General features: G+C 46.0%; 1 protein-coding gene across 3 annotated transcripts in view; it reads left to right on the forward strand.

Moving 5' to 3' along the window:
• The window catches only part of LOC144479563 (neurturin-like), a 128,349-nt gene that overhangs the window by 35,634 nt on the left and 75,451 nt on the right, over positions 1-17,264 (forward strand). The window lies entirely within an intron of this gene.

Consider the following 17,264-nt stretch of genomic DNA (forward strand, 5'->3'; position numbering starts at 1 on the left):
ATTGGCGTAGGAAGGCAGTATGTTACAAGGATGGATGTGTTGGCTGACTAATGGCTGGAGCGTGGCACAAAGTCATATTGGAAACTTCAGGAATACTTAGAAACATAGGAATTAGGAGTAGAGGTAAGCAAATTTAGCCCTTCGAGCCTGCTCCGTCATTCAATCAGATCATGGCTGATCTCTCCCTGATCTAAAATCCATCTCCCCACCTGTTCCCCATATCGCCTTATCCCTTTTGCTATTAAAAATATATCTATCCCCTTCTTGAAACCATTCAATGATTCAGACTCCACCGCGCTATGAGGCAGCGAGTTTCACAAATTCACCATCCTCTGAAAGAAGTAGTTCCTCCTCATCTCAGTTTTAATTTAATCATAGTTTAATCTACTGCCGGGTGAGTCGGAACAAGGTGGCACATGCTTAAAATTAGAGCTAGACTGTTGAGGGTAATGTCAGGAAACAGTCCCTCAAACGAAGGGCAGTGGGAATCCAGAACACTCTCCTTTAAAAAGCTCAGTCTCCATCAGTTGACATTTTCAAAATGGAGGGTGACATTGTTATGCGAGGATGTTACTGGTTCCAGACCAAGGAAGGCAGCTGGAATTAAAAAGCAGATCAATCGTGATGTAATTCAATAAGTTTAAGGGGCTGAATGGCCTAATTGAGTTTGTATCTTCTTCCTACCTTCCGGTCTAGAGCTAACTGCTTTTTAGAAAAATTCTTCACCTGTTTAGTCATGGTCACTTGAAAGTAATCAACTCATGAAGATACCGTCAAAGATGTGTTGAGAAATAACTAATATTGATTTGGAAATTGCTAACTATAATTGAAAACTAAGTAATTAAATGAACTAATCCAATCTTTCAGCATCGCTACTTGAGTGCATTGTGTTCAGAAGATGAATCATCTGAGTATTTCCATAATTAAGTGGCTTAAATACGTTATCACCTTAAATACATAACGTGTTGAAGTAGCACCAATGGGTGTCATCCATGCTATTAACTATCATGTTCCACTCATGATTTGGTCATTGGTGTTTAACAGTGCTTTTATAGTTTCATCCCATATTTTAGAGGTATCTGCAGCTCTTTATAAAAAGTTAATTGAAATTGAAGTGATGAGAGCTGCTTCAAATATGTGCATATTTGGGAAAAGAAAGTGTCTAATGATTATTTAATAAAATTTAAAGTTTATTTATTACGTCACAAGGAGGTTTACATTCACACCGCAATGAAGTTACTGTGAAAATCCCCTAGTTGCCACACTCCAATGCCTGTTTGAGTGCACGGAGTGAGAATTTAGCATGGCCAATGTACCCAACCAGCACGCCTTTCGGACTGTGGGAAGAAACCGGAGCATCTGGAGGAAACCCACGCAGACACGGGGAAAATGTGCAGACTATGCACAGATAGCAATTCAAGCCGGGAATCGTTTTGGTTCTGGGGCAGCAGTGCTAACCACTGTGCCAATACGGGAGCGCCAAGATGAGAGCAGCATTAACAAATCCTGCGCAATATGAAAATTGAGAATCGTTTTCCATCTCATTAACGCGTACATAATTGGAGTAGTTTAAATCAATTTAATTTTAATTAACTTTTGAAAGAGATGCAAAAATCTCCATATTTGGGATGAAGCCATAAAGGCACCAACAAACTGCCAATGACCAAATCATGAATGGAACGTGAGAGTGCTTAGCATGGATGAAACCTATTGCTGCAACTTTAACACGAGTGATAACATATTTATTTAAGCTACTTAATGATGGAAATACTCAGATGAGCCATCTTCTTAAATAGGGATGTTGAAAGATTGGATTAGTTCATTTAATTACTCTTGGTTGGCAAATACAGTGAGCAATTTCCAGCACTTGCATACTTTCCTTTTGTTCCTTCTGGGTGCTTTGAATTGAGTTTCACAACATTAGGGCAGGTTATGCACAATGTGTAGCAGAAACTGGCTTGAGAGGCCAAATTATCTTATCATGTATTCCTGTTTTACTTTGTTTTCTTTATCCTCTAATCTGTTTATTGCCAATCTCAGCCTCGCTTAGAGCTTTTAATCCATTTATTGCACAAAGCACTTGGTCAAGGGTGTTGGAACTCGGATAGCCAGCCAGTGAACACTTTATACACTCGGGCAGAATTTTCCTGGAAACTGGCCAAGGTTGACGTTGGGCTGGAAAAGTGGTATTGATGTCATCGACAGCAACCCGCGGCTTCCTCCACCAAGTAATCCAATCCTTAGAGTAAAAATACTTAAAGAGGCAGGTCCCACAATGTAACAGTGGCGGAGTGGCCTCTGATTCACCTGCCACGACAGCAACTTAGTTCCACAGAGATCGGAATATTTGAAGGCTGCCCCAGCGCAAAGTTCACCTGGAACCCCCCCCCCCCCAAATCCCAGGACTGCCCCCTGAAGCTGCCCTCGGTGCTGCTCAGGCACTGCCCCCTGGGTAGTGCTGGGCAGGATTCACTCCCCGCCCCCAAGCGCTGCAGTCACCTGAGCTTCCCTGGGCGGTCTGGAAGGTCAGTCTGGTTTCATGCTATTCTGCACTGTCGCCAACGTGAATGGATTTTCTAATGGGGGGGAATCATTCAGGCATGGAAGCCTGATAATTAGATGCTAATGCATTCAAATTATGTTCCTGACGTGGTTGGGAGGTGGTGGAGGGTGTGTTTAAAGTTTAAAATGGATTTATTAGTGTCACAAGTAGGCTTGCATTAACACTGCAATGAAGTTACTGTGAGAATCCCCTAGTCGCCACACTCCGGCGCCTGTTCGGGTACACTGAGGGAGAATTTAGCATGGCCAATGCAACTAACCTGCACGTCTTTCGGACTGTGGGAAGAAACTGGAGCACCCGGAGGAAACCCACACAGACACAGGGAGAATGTGCAGACTCCATGCAGACAGTGACCCAAGCCAGGAATCGAACCTGGGTCTTTGGCGTGTGAGACAGCAGTGTTAACCACTGTGCCACGATGCCGCCCCTTGGTCAACATCCATCACGCTTCCATTAACCGGTCATGGGGCTGGAACTTACAGCTGCAAATTGAACAGGCTGGACCCTCCGTCCCCCTGACGAATTTACATATGGCGTGATGATGGCAATATCATATCATTATCCCAGTCTCAGGTATTATGGAAGCCGAGCGCACCCACCTGCCATTTTGAATGTTTTGGCTAATGTCCAGCAGCGGATTAAGCCCAAGCTGGGGTGCAATGCCTTATCTTGTCAGCTTGGATCTTATTTGTCTCTCCTGTGGTGACCATGAATTGGATTCAAATCGAATTTGGTTTTTGGAGCAAGCAAGGAGATGGGTTCAGGATTATCCGATCCACACTGCGCAATGGCTTTGTAACTTTAAGAATGGAATAAAAAAGTAAAACGAGAAAAAAGCAAGCAACTCAACTTGGAGAAGAGCCAGAATGAATGCAATGTTTTGTTGCTTGCTGCATCTTTCAGGCGTTGGATGGGAATAAGGTTTTGGGTGTTCTTTATGGAAGCTATGTGGAGTCGGCACAAAGAAGGATGGAAAGTCCTATTACGGGGACCATGGATGTATGTAGCAGCAAATTGTGTGGATGAAGGTGGTGGCGTCTGGATATTCTTTTCAAAAGAATAAACCGTTTTTGGAGCCTGTCATGAGAAATAAAGAATGATTAAGAGAGAAGTGGGTCTTTCAAAGGGCGGCATGGTGGCACTGCTGCCTCACAGCGCCAGGGACCCAGGTTCGATTCTCGGCTTGGGTCACTGTGCAGAGTCTGCACATTCTCCCCGTGTCTGCCTGGGCTTCCTCCAGGTGCTCCGGTTTCCGCCCACAGTCCAAAGATGTGTGGGTTAGTTGATTGACCATGCCCCTTAGTGTCAGGAGGACTAGCTAGGATAAATAGATGGGGTTATGCGGATAGGGGCTGGGTGGGATGGTGGTCAGTGCAGACTCGATGGGCCAAATGGCCTCCTTCTGCGCTGTAGGATTCTATGAATGTGTAACCATACCCGTCTTCCATGTTTATGGCATAACCCCTCTGCCTGATGACTTCCCGGCCTAGACTCCCGATTCGGCACAAAGCCGCCTGTCCACATTGTTAATGGACCACCTTCCCACCGATAGCTACTAAGTGGACCTTCGAATGCTTGATTCGTCCAGATGGGATGGTGGGGAGGGGGACGGGGAAGGGGGGGGGGGGGGGGTGGGGGGGTGGTTGGCGTAGGTGGGGTGGGAATGTGCAGACCAGTCATTCTCCATTCTACCTCCGTCACCCTTGCCAAAAAACGTAAAAGTCCCATTAAGCCCATAAACTGTGTGGAATTTAAGAGAAGGTGGTCAGATATTCACTGAACTCTGAGCTGGATTCAATTACCACACTTTTTATGAAGTTTCATAACCTGCAATACTTTCCGCAAAAGTTCCGCCGTGATTTATTTTATATATGGTACCAGACGTGGTGTGCTGGTTTCATTAATGAACTAATAGTTTTCATGTAAAATGTACAACTTGTGTAACACAATGTGGTTACCTGCTGATTAAGGGCAGTTTATACATGGAGTGGTGCAGCCTTGTGAAACAGTTAGCTGAAATGAAGTGTTACCTACATTCGGAATAAACATTTACATTCTCCACACGGGCTGCTCTGCACCTGGAGATATTATAAACTGGTGCCTGCCTGATCAGCAGAAGCCACTTATCATATTTGGTGAAAATCCAAGAATCCATTTGGAAGCCATTGGAGTAACGAGTTAATGCTCACAGACAAAACTATTTAATCTGCGGCTCTTCTGTGCCACAGCTTGAAGGAATTAAACATGGCAGTGCTGGAATGTAAAGTGAGACACAGGCAGGAGTGAGTCAAGGTCTGTGAATTCTATGAGTCCACGAGGTTGAGTGAAGGGTAAAATGCCCAGGGTTGCTGCCACGGAGAGTCGAGGTACTAAATGATGCCAGGAAGGGATTTTAGGCAGTGAGTAATGGGTTTTTTAAGGTCTCTGCGCTTCATCAGTACAAAGGTATTTGGGAGTCCCAGCGTTACTCACAGATGAGTCCTCAAAAGCGACAGTTTCCCTTGGCTTCGATACAAAAGCAAAATGCTGGGAATGTGAAATGGAAATAGAAACTGGTGGAAATGTTCAGCTGGTCAGGCAGCATCTGCGGAGACAGAAACTGAATTAATGTTTCAGGCCAACGACCTGTTTTATTCTCTCCATCCATGCTGAATATTTACAGTGTCTTTTCTGTTTATATTTCCTCTTCCTCTGGCTATTTGAATGCCGGTCTCTTGTTTGCAACCTGTTCCAGGTGCTCCCTGATATATTCCATTTCCAACCATGTGTTTATACTCAACGTTTTAGCTAAAGGGCAAACATTCAGAAAGAACTTGCAGCAATATGACATCGGGCCATCGCAAAGTGCAACACACACCTTTTTAGATTTGATTTATCATTGTCACATAGAATCATAGAATCGCTACAGTGCAGAAGGAGGCCGTTCGGCCCATCAAGTCTGCACTGACCACAATCCCACCCAGGTCCTATTCCTGTAACCCCATGTATTTACCCTGCTAGTCTGCCTGACGCTTAAGGGGCAATTTAACATGGCCAATCCACCTAACCCGCACATCTTTGGACTGTGGGAGGAAACCGGAGCGCCCAGAGGAAACCCACGCAGACATGGGGAGAACATGCACACTCCACACAGACAGTGACCCAAGCTGGGCATTGAACCCGGGTCCCTAGCGCTGTGAGGCCTGTATAAATGTATTTGTATGAAGTGAAAAGTATTGTTTCTTGCGCACTCTACAGCCAAAGCTTCCTTTCAAATAGTGTATAGGGTTGAAGGAAAGGAAAGGATGCGAAATGTAGTGTTGCAGTCACAGATAGGGTGTAGAGCAAGATCAGCTTAATATATAATAGGTCGATAGATGCAGAATAGTCGCTGATGTAATATTGAGAAATGCGGCAGACAATTTGTGCACCACAAGATCCCATAAACAGCAATGAGATAAATGACCAGATAGTCTGTTCGTGATGATGCTTGTTAGGGATAAATGCTGGTTAAGACACACCCTGGTACTAATTGCTGGTATTAACTGGTACAAGGAGGAGCAGCCAGAACATACAGAGGATTGCATGTAGCTTCTTATGTGCCCTGAATTATTCATACCCAAAGGTTGGGTTTGCTATGAATAGACTTGGGAACAGAGAGAATGGAGCAAAAGCAAGCAAATAAACATATACAATACAAATTGTCTCTCAATACTCACTTTACACTGTCACTGTAATACATCTGATACTGTCAATACTCTCCTCATACTAACATAATAGACTCCAGTACTGCCTTTCAGTGCTTTCCTCACACTGAGACTGTAATACAGCCCGATATACTGCCTGACAATATTCCCCTCACACTGAGAGTGTAATACAATCTGATATACTGCCTGACAGTACTCTCCTCATACTGAAACCGTAATACAGTCTGATATACTGCCTGACAATATTCTCTTCACACTGAAACTGTAATACAATCTGATATACAGCCTGACAGCACTCTCCTCACACTGAGACTGTAACACAGTCTGACATACTGCCTGACAGTTCTGCCCTCACACTGAATCTGTAATACAGACCGATATGCTGCCTGACAGTACTCCCCTCGCACTGAGACAGTAATATAGTCTGATACTGTTAATAGTCTCCTCATACTAACCTAATAGACTCCAGTACTGCCTTTCAGTACTTTCCTCACACTGAAACTGTAATACAGACTGATATACTGCCTGACAGTACTCTCCTCACACTGAGACAGTAATACAATGAGGTACAAACATTATGTAATCATCAAAACAGGATCTTCCCGGTCAATGTTGCCTCCCTGGAAGCTGTCACGTATCCTCATTTGTGGCAGTTGGGTGCAGCATTGGTCTCTCACTTGCTTTGTCCTTCTGAGTAAGAGGGTGAAAATGTCAATGAATAATATCAGCAACCCGGGCAACTCCAAAAGTCTGGTATTAATTTGAGCTATGATGCAAGGACTCAACAATTACACAATTTCCTAAAGGCCCAAATGTATCTGCCAATTCGCTCTGGCTAAACCGTGCTGTCCTACACATTCTTGCTCCTGCTCTTCCATTCTTACACCATCGTTTGGCAACATTTTCCTGTGCTGCCATTCCAATGTAACGGTAAATAGATATTACGATCCTCAAATCAAATGCAGCACATTCATTGACTTTAATACGTAGCAGATGGATGTTGGTAGCTTGGGTTGGCACAGTTGCTGCCTCTTGGTGCTTGTCCCTTATTTCAGATCATAGAATCATAGAATGTGTGTAAGTTCGCATGAGTGTGTGTGTACACAAGTGTGTGTGTACATGTGATGGTGTGTGTATACGGATGAGCATGCGTAAATGTGTGTACTCGTGAGCATGTATGTGTGATTATGTATGAGTGTGCATGTGTGTGTACATGAGTGTGTGTAAATAGAATCCATAGAATTCTACAGAGCAGAAGGAGGCCATTTGGCCCATCGAGTCTGCAACGGCCACAATCCCACCCAGGCCTTATCCCCATAACCCCACATATTTACCCTGCTGATCCCCCTGATACTAGGGTCAATTTTGCATAACCCGCACATCTTTGGATCTATGATACACTGTCTACAGACCGTGTGCAGTGATTCCTTTGTAGAAAGGGACATGTGTGCAGGCTGACCACATTGGAAAGCCTGCTGGACTCGGGCTGACCTCCCACATCCCCGAGGCTGACGTGGTTCAGCTAAATTCAGATGATAATGACAATGACCTTTCCATCAACACTTACCATACCTGGAGCAGTAAAGGGGAATGGAGGCGAGGGATAGGATGGGACGAGGGAGCAGTTCTGAGGGAGTGGTCTATCCCCGCCAGTTAGTGGAGGGGGCGTTGGTGAGAGTCTGTCCCTGCCTGTTCTGGGGGCAGTTTGTCCCCACCAGTTCTAGGGGCTGGTCGTCTGTCCCTGCTGGTTTTAGGGGAGGGGGTGGTCTGCCCCGGCTGGTTCTGGGGGAGGGGTCTGTCCCTTCCAGTTTGGGGGCTGGGGTCTGGGGTCTGACCCTGCAGATTCTACAGGGGGTTCTGTCCCCACCAGTTCTGGGGGTGACGGGGGATGATCTGTCCCTGCTGGTTCTGGGCGACGGCGGGCGGGGGGGGGGGGGGGGGGGGGTGATCTGTCCCTGCTAGTTCTGGGGATGGGGTGTGGTCTGTCCCTGCTGGATCTGGGAGTGGGGAATCTGTCCCCACCAGTTTGAGGTGGGGCCTGTCCCTGCTGGTTCTGGGGGGGTGGAGGTGGTATGTCCCTGCTGGTTCTGTGGGGTGGGGGTGGTCTGTCCCTGCTGGTTCTGTGGGGTGGGGGTGGGCTATCCCTGCTAGTTCTGGTGGGGATGGGGGGGGTGATCTGTCCCTGCTGGTTCTGGGGGAGTGGGGGGTGGTCTGTCCCTGCTGGTTCAGGGGGGTGCAGGGGATGGTTTGTTCCTGCCGGTTTCTGGGGGGTGGGGCGGTGGTCTGTCCCTGCTGGTTCTGGGGGGTGGGGGGTGGGGGGGGGTCTGTCCCGGCTGATTCTGGGGGTGTGGTCTGTCTCTGCTGGTTCTGGGAGGTGGTCTGTCCCTGCTGGTTCGGGGACGGGGGTGGTCTGTCCCTGCTGGTTCTGGGGGGTGGTCTGTCCTGGCTGGTTCTGGGGGGAGGTGGACTGTCCCTGCCGGTTCTGGGGGGTGGTGGTTGGTCTGTCCCTGCTGGTTCTGGGGGGTGGGGGTGGTCTGTCCCTGCTGGTTCTGGGGGGGGGGGGGGCTGTGGTGGTCTGTCCCTGCTGGTTCTGGGGGGATGTGTGGTGGTCTGTCCCTGCTGGTTCTGGGGGTGTGTGTGGTGGTCTGTCCCTGCTGGTTCTGGGGAGTGGGGGTGATCTGTCCTTGCCGGTTCTGGGAGGGGGTCGACGTTACTGGACATATATTCAGCCCGCCATTTCAAGCAGTGAGCACAATACTTCTCCTCAATCAGCTTAATCTGCTTGGCAAGCTTTCAGCAGCGAAAAGGCACATTTTTGCTAAGTTTCCATTTCTGCACCTGTGGCAAAACAGTTGCTGGGTTTGTGGAGATAAATAAGTTAAGCTGTTAATTGGAGATTGTGGAGCAGACTGAGTGAATGAGCCGAGGGCTCTGGGCTTGTAGCAACAAATGAATCTTAAATCACACATAAAGAGTAATTCCGAGTGAGATATTTCTTGAATGCGTGGTGAGTCAGGCAGCTCCAGAGTGAATCCAGTAGTAAAGTTTAGCCCTTGCTGAATTCCAGTGGTAAGTTGTAGTTACTTTTTGGTTTTCATTAACTCTCGGGTCTCAGTCGTCAGTGGAGGAGGCAAACCTCAGCTAATGACTGCGATGAGGAATGGGGTGGCAGTTTGGGCTGAAGACTTTCTTGTGGGGCCTGAAGGAAGCACTGAGGAGGTTAAATTGAGACAGTGGGTGGAATTTTCTGTTCTGGAGACTATGTCCAGTGCTGGGCAGGAAGTCGGTGTGACACTATCATGGCTGATCTCAACTCTCCTGCCCATTCACCCCATTCACCGTAGCCCTTCAAACCCATAGCCTAAAAATCTGTCTATCTCCTCCTTAACTTTACTCACAGTCCTGGCATCCCACCGCACTCTGGGATAGTGAACTCCACAGACTCACCACCCTTTGAGAGACGTCATTTCTCCTCATCTGTTTTAAATCTGCCACCCCTTATCCTAAAACTATGACCTCTTGTTCTAGATTGTCCCACAAGAGGAAACATCCCCTCCACGTTTACTTTGCAAATCCACCTGATCTTGTACACCTCAATTAGATCTCTCATTCTATTAAATTCCAGGGAGTATAGGCCTACACTGCCTAATCTCTCTTCGTAAGATGAACCCCTCATCTCTGGAATCAACCTAGTGAACCTTCTCTGAACTGCCTCCAATGCAACTACATCCCTCCTCAAGTAAGGGGACCAAAACTGTGCACAATATTTTAAGTGCCTTGTACAGTAGCAGAAACACTTCACTACTTTTATACTCTATTCCTTTAGCAATAAATGCCAAGATTCCATTTGCCTTCTTTATTATCTGCTGCACCTGCACAATAGTTTTCTGTGATTCATGCACAAGGACACTCAGATCCCTCTGTACTGAAGAACTCCAAAGTATCTCTTCATTTAGAGAATAATTTTCCTTTGTATTTTTCCTACCAAACACTTATCCACATTAAACTCCATCTGCCAAATTTTGCCTCATTCACTTAACCTAAACATATCCATTTGTAAATTTCTTATTTCATTATTGCAACTTGCTATCCCACCTATTTAAGTGTCATCTGCAAATTTGGCTTTGGTACCTACTATTCCTGTATCCAAGTCATTAATATAGATTGTAAATAGTTGGGGCCCGAGGACCGAATCTTTTGGCATCCCATTGGTTACATCTTGCCAACCAGAAAAAGACCCATTTATCCCTGCTTTTTGTTGGTTAGCCAATCCTCTATCCAAGCTAATAAATTACCCCTAATCCCGTGTGATAGGGTGAAGAGCACCGTGTCCTTAAAGGGGAGGGAGAGCAAAATTACATCCCATCAAAAATGATGCTAATGAAATGGGTAGAAACACATGTGAAACCTTGCAGAGAGATTTTCAGGAGTTAAGAACTAGATTTAAAAAAACAAGACTTTTAGGCCAATAATTTCAAGAGTGTTTTTTTGTGTGATGCTTGAACGGGTTAAGGGGAAGGAGAAGTGGGTCAATATGTGGCTGCTGATGGATGATTGTCGGGTTTGCGTTCTTGGAACATTGAAGAGTGTCTGGAGAAACGGAAGACCAAATGCTCAGTTTCCATCCGTTCCACCATTGGTGTCTGTGCTTTTAGCCCTCGGCACCCTTCACTCTTGAATTCCCTCCTTCGACCTCTCCTTTATTTCTGTCTCCTCCTTTAAGTTGCTCCTGAGAACAAACCATTTGGTCAGCTGTACCAATATCTCGAAAATTGACTTGGTGTCACATTTTGTTTGATTACGATCCTGTGAAGTGCGATGTTTTGAGCGGCACGGTAGCACAGTGGTTAGCACTGCTGCCTCTCAGCGCCAGGGACCCGAGTTCAATTCCTGGCTTGGGTCACTGTCTGTGTGGAGTCTGCGCGTTCTCCCCGTGTCCGCGTGGGTTTCCTTCGACTGCTCCAGCTTCCTCCCACAGTCTGAAAGACGTGCTGATTTGGTGCATTGACCCGAACAAGTGCCAAAGTGTGGCGACTCGGGGATTTTCAGAGTAACTTCATTGCAGTGTTAATGTAAGCCTTACTTGTGACTAACAAATAAATAAATACATTTATTGAGTTAAAGGAGACATGTCAATGCAAATGTTTTGTTGCTGGTTGATTGCTGGCCTTCACCTGAACTGAAATGGCACCAAAGTTCTTGTGATAAATGTTAATCAGAATATAAGAGTGGACCATTCGGCCCCTCGGGGCTATTCGCCCATTCAGTTGGATCATGGTTATCATAGAATCATATCATAGAATCCTGCAGTGCAGAAGGAGGCCAATCAGCCCATCGAGTCTGCATCGACCACAATCCCACCCAGGCCCTATTCCCACAACCCCACATATTTACCCCGTTATTCTCCTGACACTAGGGGCAATTTAGCATGGCCAATCAACCTAACCTGCACATCTTTGGACTGTGGGAGGAAACCGGAGCACCCGGAGGAAACCCACGCAGACACAGGGAGAACATGCAAACTACACACAGGCAGTGACCTTAAGTAAGAATTGAACCCGGGTCCCTGGTGCTGAGAAGCAGCAGTGCTAACCACTGTGCCACCGTGCCGCTGGTTGACGTGTACCAGAACTCCATTTCCCCACATCTGATCCCTGTCCATTGATAACCTTGCCTGTGATGGTCTGTTGATCTCGGTGCTGGAGATTTCATTTCTCCCAGTATATATTATCCTTTGTGTGAATAAAATCCTTCCTGATTTCACTCCTGAATGGCTTGGCTCTGGGCTCCCCTCCCCTTCTTCTGGATTTCCCCACCAGAGGAAATCATTTCTCTGTATCTACTTGATCATTTTAAATGCATCAATAAAGCAATGGGCTGGGGTGGTTGTGGGGGTGGGGGGTGGGGTGGGGGCGCAGTGGTTGGGGGGTGGATTTCAATAAGCAGGGATATATTTAGGCTTAATTATCGAGATGTGGATCAGGATTGGTAACATATTGTCCTTGGAATGTGGATTGTTCCAGGAAGGTCACAATTTTGTCCATTCCTAGTTAACTTGTGGACCTTGTCTGGGGTCCAACAGTTCTTGCGCTGTTGATGATCCCGCCATGGTGATTGGATTCCCCCAATTTTCACACAGCAGGGATAAGAGAACTGCAATCTGTCTCTGAGCCAGGATGTCACGTGGCTTGGAGGTGATTAGTGTTCCCGTGAGGCTGCTGTCCTCAACAGTAGAAGTCATGGGGCTTAAGAGTGCTGTTGAAGTCAGTCTGATGAAGTGTTGCAGTACCTCTGAAGAATGGTACATACAGCAGCCACTGTGAGCCAGAATTGAAGACCATGGAGGATGAGTTAAATGATCGGAAAATATTACTAGAAGAGGAAGGCAAGGAGTGAGAGATTAAAGCAGTGACATTTTATGTTTGAAAAACATTGCTGGATAAGGAAAAAGGAATATAATATACACTGTCCCAAACCATTTCTGTTGGGGTTCAGTGGTACGCGTGTAAATACACAAATATTCAAAACAAAATTGCATGAGGAGGGTTAATAACTTGTGGGTGAGGGAGGGGAAATGCTGGTGGGGCAGAGATATGAAACTGCACTATACAAAACACATGAATTACATTTAAACAATGCTAGGAGTTTCACATTCCTGGCTATGGGAAGAGGGGAAATGGGGGCAGTATGGCAGGATCCTTTAAGAGCACTGGAACATAAAGAGGGTTGTGTTAAAACAGAATGCATATGGATAGAGTTAAGGAATAGGAATGGCAGACCAAGAGATTTACTACCACAGGATATCACCATGATGAAGAGTTGGAATAGAGAAAGATGATTTCCTCTGGCTTGGTAGGCAAGTCACCAGGGGTCACCAAGTCAACTCTTCACTGACAGTGAGGAGAGATGTTAGGAGAATTCTGCCGGCAGAGGATTATTAGAGCATTGAACACATTTCCTCAAGCAGAGGCCTTGAAATTCCAGGAGACAGCCAGGAACGAGACAATGGATGTTTCCACCGTTAGAGTGTGTGGGGAAGGGCGACACTTCCTGTGGATTTCTACATCATGTAAAGAAATTCTGGTCACAAGAGGAACGAGAATATCTTTTGCTCCACTTGCCCCACCCTTCCCCATTAGTGCTGCCAACTCTCATTGGATACACTCCTGGATGTTTCATCACATAGTCTCCCACATCTAACTGCCCCTCGAGTCAAATAGCCTTCTTCCAGCAACTCCAACGTATCCTCAACTAATAAACAATATAAGTGAAAAGAAAGTCAGGTGGCATAGATTTATGATAAGGGGCAGGGGGTTTAGAGGGAATGTGAGGAAAAACCTTTCAACCAGAAGGTGGTGGGAGTCTGGAATTCACTGCCTGAAAGGGTGGTGGAGGTAAAGACCCCCAGAACAGATGTGCACTTACGCTGTCAAGGCATACAAAACTATGGGCCAAGTGCTGGAAAATGGGATGAGAATCTTGACTGGCACAAACATGATGGGCCGAAGGGCCTTTTTCAGTGCTGTATATCTCTATGACTATACAATGATGAACACACCACTATTTCTCCATGTCTCTGTGACTTTGGTAATCTAGTGGAGATAGCATTATAAAATTAAACTGATGGATGAAATGAGCAGTCAAAACTGTAACAGTTGATTTTAATGCAGGAAAGTGTGAGGCCAGTCATTTTTAGACCAAAAATGGAAATCTGAGTACTGTTTAAATGGTAAAATCAAGGAAAATTGGATAGCCAAAGAGAGTTGGGGTTCATGATCACTAAAATGTGGTAGTCAAGGACAAAATATGATGAAAAGCTTTAAAGAGATGTTAGCCTTTATAACTAGAAGGTTAAAATATAAAGGGGAGGAGGTTTGCTACAAATATACAAAGCCCTGGTTCGACCACATCTGGAGTCATGAGTGCAGTTCTGGGCACTGCACATTGGAATGGATATATTGGCCTTATGGGATTGTAGTGCAGATTCATGAGAATTTTACCAGCGCTCTAAGGGTTAGATTGAGGAATGATCACAAAAAATAATTTGTATGCTCTAATTTTAAGGAGTTGTTTGATTTAAGTTTTTGGATTGTGCAAGGAATTGATAAGGAGAAATTTTATCATCCGGTGGGGAGACTCGGACAAGTTACGTGAACTTAAAATCAAAGCTGGGCTGTAAAGAGAGAGTTGAGGAAACGCTGCTTCATGCACAGGGGTGGTGGGAGAATGGAACTCCCTTCCACAGCAAGCAGTAGATGCTCGCTGAGTCAAACATCTTAATTCTGAAGCTGATAGATTTTTGCTATAGGAGAGATATAAAATAATGTGGAACCAAGGCAGGAAGATCGAGGTAAGATAAAAGCAAATTACTGCAGATACTGGAATCTGAAACCAAAAGGGAAAATGTTGAAAATCTCAGCAGATCTGGCAGCATCTGTAAGGCGAGAAAAACGCTGATGTTTCGAGTTCAGATGACTCTCTGTCAAAGCTTTAACACCACTCCTATAATAGATATTGTGAACGTGTTTCATAAATATATAGAAAGTAAAACACACACACAAACACACCCCTACGGGCATTCAATGACCCTGAAGTGTGAAAGCGTCCCAGTATGGGAAGGTGGCACACTTCATTAGCATGTTAAATTAGGCTCCCACAATGCATTTGGGAGCCTGATTTTAATTTAAAAGTCATGATGAAGTTTTCCTCATGCTCAGGAAGACTGGCAGCCGAAATGGATGTAGGATCGAGCTGCAAGCTCCGGGCGTTAAGTGTATTTTATAGTACCCCTTATGGGCCAGAAGGAGCTAGAATCCTCACCTCAGCCCTTTGAGGGAGCCTCCTGTCTCCGATTTTGTTGAGTGAGGCCTCTAACACCGATTGCAGATGTTCTCCTGTCCCCCACCCTACCCCTCCACCCTTACCCCCTTCCCCCCATCCTCCAGACTCTGATCTGCAGCCTGCCCCCTGCCCATTGCTGGGGACCATCCTTTGTTTATTTTGCCACCCGGCAACCTCGCAATCTGGCCGAGTCTGGGCGGGGAAATTGAATTCAAGAAATAATAATGAGATTCTTCCCTTGATATTGGCATCCCAGAGTTCTTGGCTTTGCTGGCTTCCTTGCCGGGGGCATGCCATCCCAGCCTGCCTCCCCAGAGGAACATAGAGTGTCCGGTGGGCCATGGGCTGGTGGGCGCCAGAGATACACCAAAAGTGGCACTTGAACTTTCCTGTCCCATGGTGTCAAGGTGAACCCATACTGATGTAACCTGACGCAACCACTGAGATTGTGGTTTCCAAGTGCAAGATATCCTAAACTGCAGGGCAATGTGTTTGAGTGGTAAGGCCTGTAGAATTTGGCATTTGTGTTTACAATGTGTGTTTCCAGACTTCTGTAGAATTCCTCCTCTTGTAAAGGTCTCTGTAGCCATGATTTTCTTTTTATTTCAGGTTCATTCCAGTCTACCACAGGTACAAAACAGCCACACTGCAGTTCTCCGAGGTATAACGAAGGATGCCTTGATTGGCAAGGCAGGCAACTTTCTCTCTTTTTCCTGTTGACATGAGACAGCAGTGGGAATTATTTTCAAATCGCAGGATACCCACATAAGAACATAAGAACATAAGAAATAGGAGCAGGAGTAGGCCATCTAGCCCCTCGAGCCTGCCCCGCCATTCAATAAGATCATGGCTGATCTGAAGTGGATCAGTTCCACCTACCCGCCTGATCTCCATAACCCCTAATTCCCTTACCGATCAGGAATCTATCTATCCGTGATTTAAACATATTCAACGAGGTAGCCTCCACCACTTCAGTGGGCAGAGAATTCCAGAGATTCACCACCCTCTGAGAGAAGAAGTTCCTCCTCAACTCTGTCCTAAACTGACTCCCCTTTATTTTGAGGCTGTGCCCTCTAGTTCTAGTTTCCTTTCTAAGTGGAAAGAATCTCTCCATCTCTACCCTATCCAGCCCCTTCATTATCTTATAGGTCTCTATAAGATCCCCCCTCAGCCTTCTAAATTCCAACGAATACAAACCCAATCTGCTCAGTCTCTCCTCATTATCAACACCCCTCATCTCTGGTATCAACCTGGTGAACCTTCTCTGCACTCCCTCCAAGGCCAATATATCCTTCCGCAAATAAGGGGACCAATACTGCACACAGTATTCCAGCTGCGGCCTCACCAATGCCCTGTACAGATGCAGCAAGACATCTCTGCTTTTATATTCTATCCCCCTTGCGATATAGGCCAACATCCCATTTGCCTTCTTGATCACCTGTTGCACCTGCAGACTGGGTTTTTGCGTCTCATGCACAAGGACCCCCAGGTCCCTCTGCACAGCAGCATGTTGTAATTTCTTTCCATTTAGATAATAAACCAATTTGCTATTATTTCTTCCAAAGTGAATAACCTCTCATTTGTCAACGTTATACTCCAACTGCCAGATCCTCGCCCACTCACTCAGCCTGTCCAAATTTCTCTGCAGACCTTCTACGCCCTCCACACAATTCACTTTTCCATTTATCTTTGTGTCGTCTGCAAACTTTGTTACCCTACACTCAGTCCCCTCCTCCAGATCGTCTATATAAATGGTAAATATTTGAGGCCCAGTACCGATCCCTGCGGCACGCCACTAGTTACCATCTGCCAACCAGAAAAACACCCATTTATTCCGACTCTCTGCTTCCTGTCGGATAGCACATATATTGCACAGCCAGCCATGGCCACAGTAATACAACACACGGGTGTCAGTCTATCACCGTGTATTAAGTGCATGACCACTAGTTACCCTGATAGCAGTCATGACACATTGACTTTGCACCAGTCTACTCTGCCCACTTCTTTATCTGTGGATGAAACCAAAGGTTGGCTCATTGGAGACCAAGGATATCCTCTGCAGTCTTATTGTCTGAGATCTGTGCTCCACTTGTACAGAGCTGAAGGTTGTGATCAAGCACTACATAGACATGGTGAAGCAAAGATTCAGATGCCTTGACAGATCCAGGGGGACT

The sequence above is a fragment of the Mustelus asterias genome, chromosome 26, assembly GCF_964213995.1.
Source record: "Mustelus asterias chromosome 26, sMusAst1.hap1.1, whole genome shotgun sequence".
Lineage (NCBI taxonomy): Eukaryota > Metazoa > Chordata > Chondrichthyes > Carcharhiniformes > Triakidae > Mustelus > Mustelus asterias.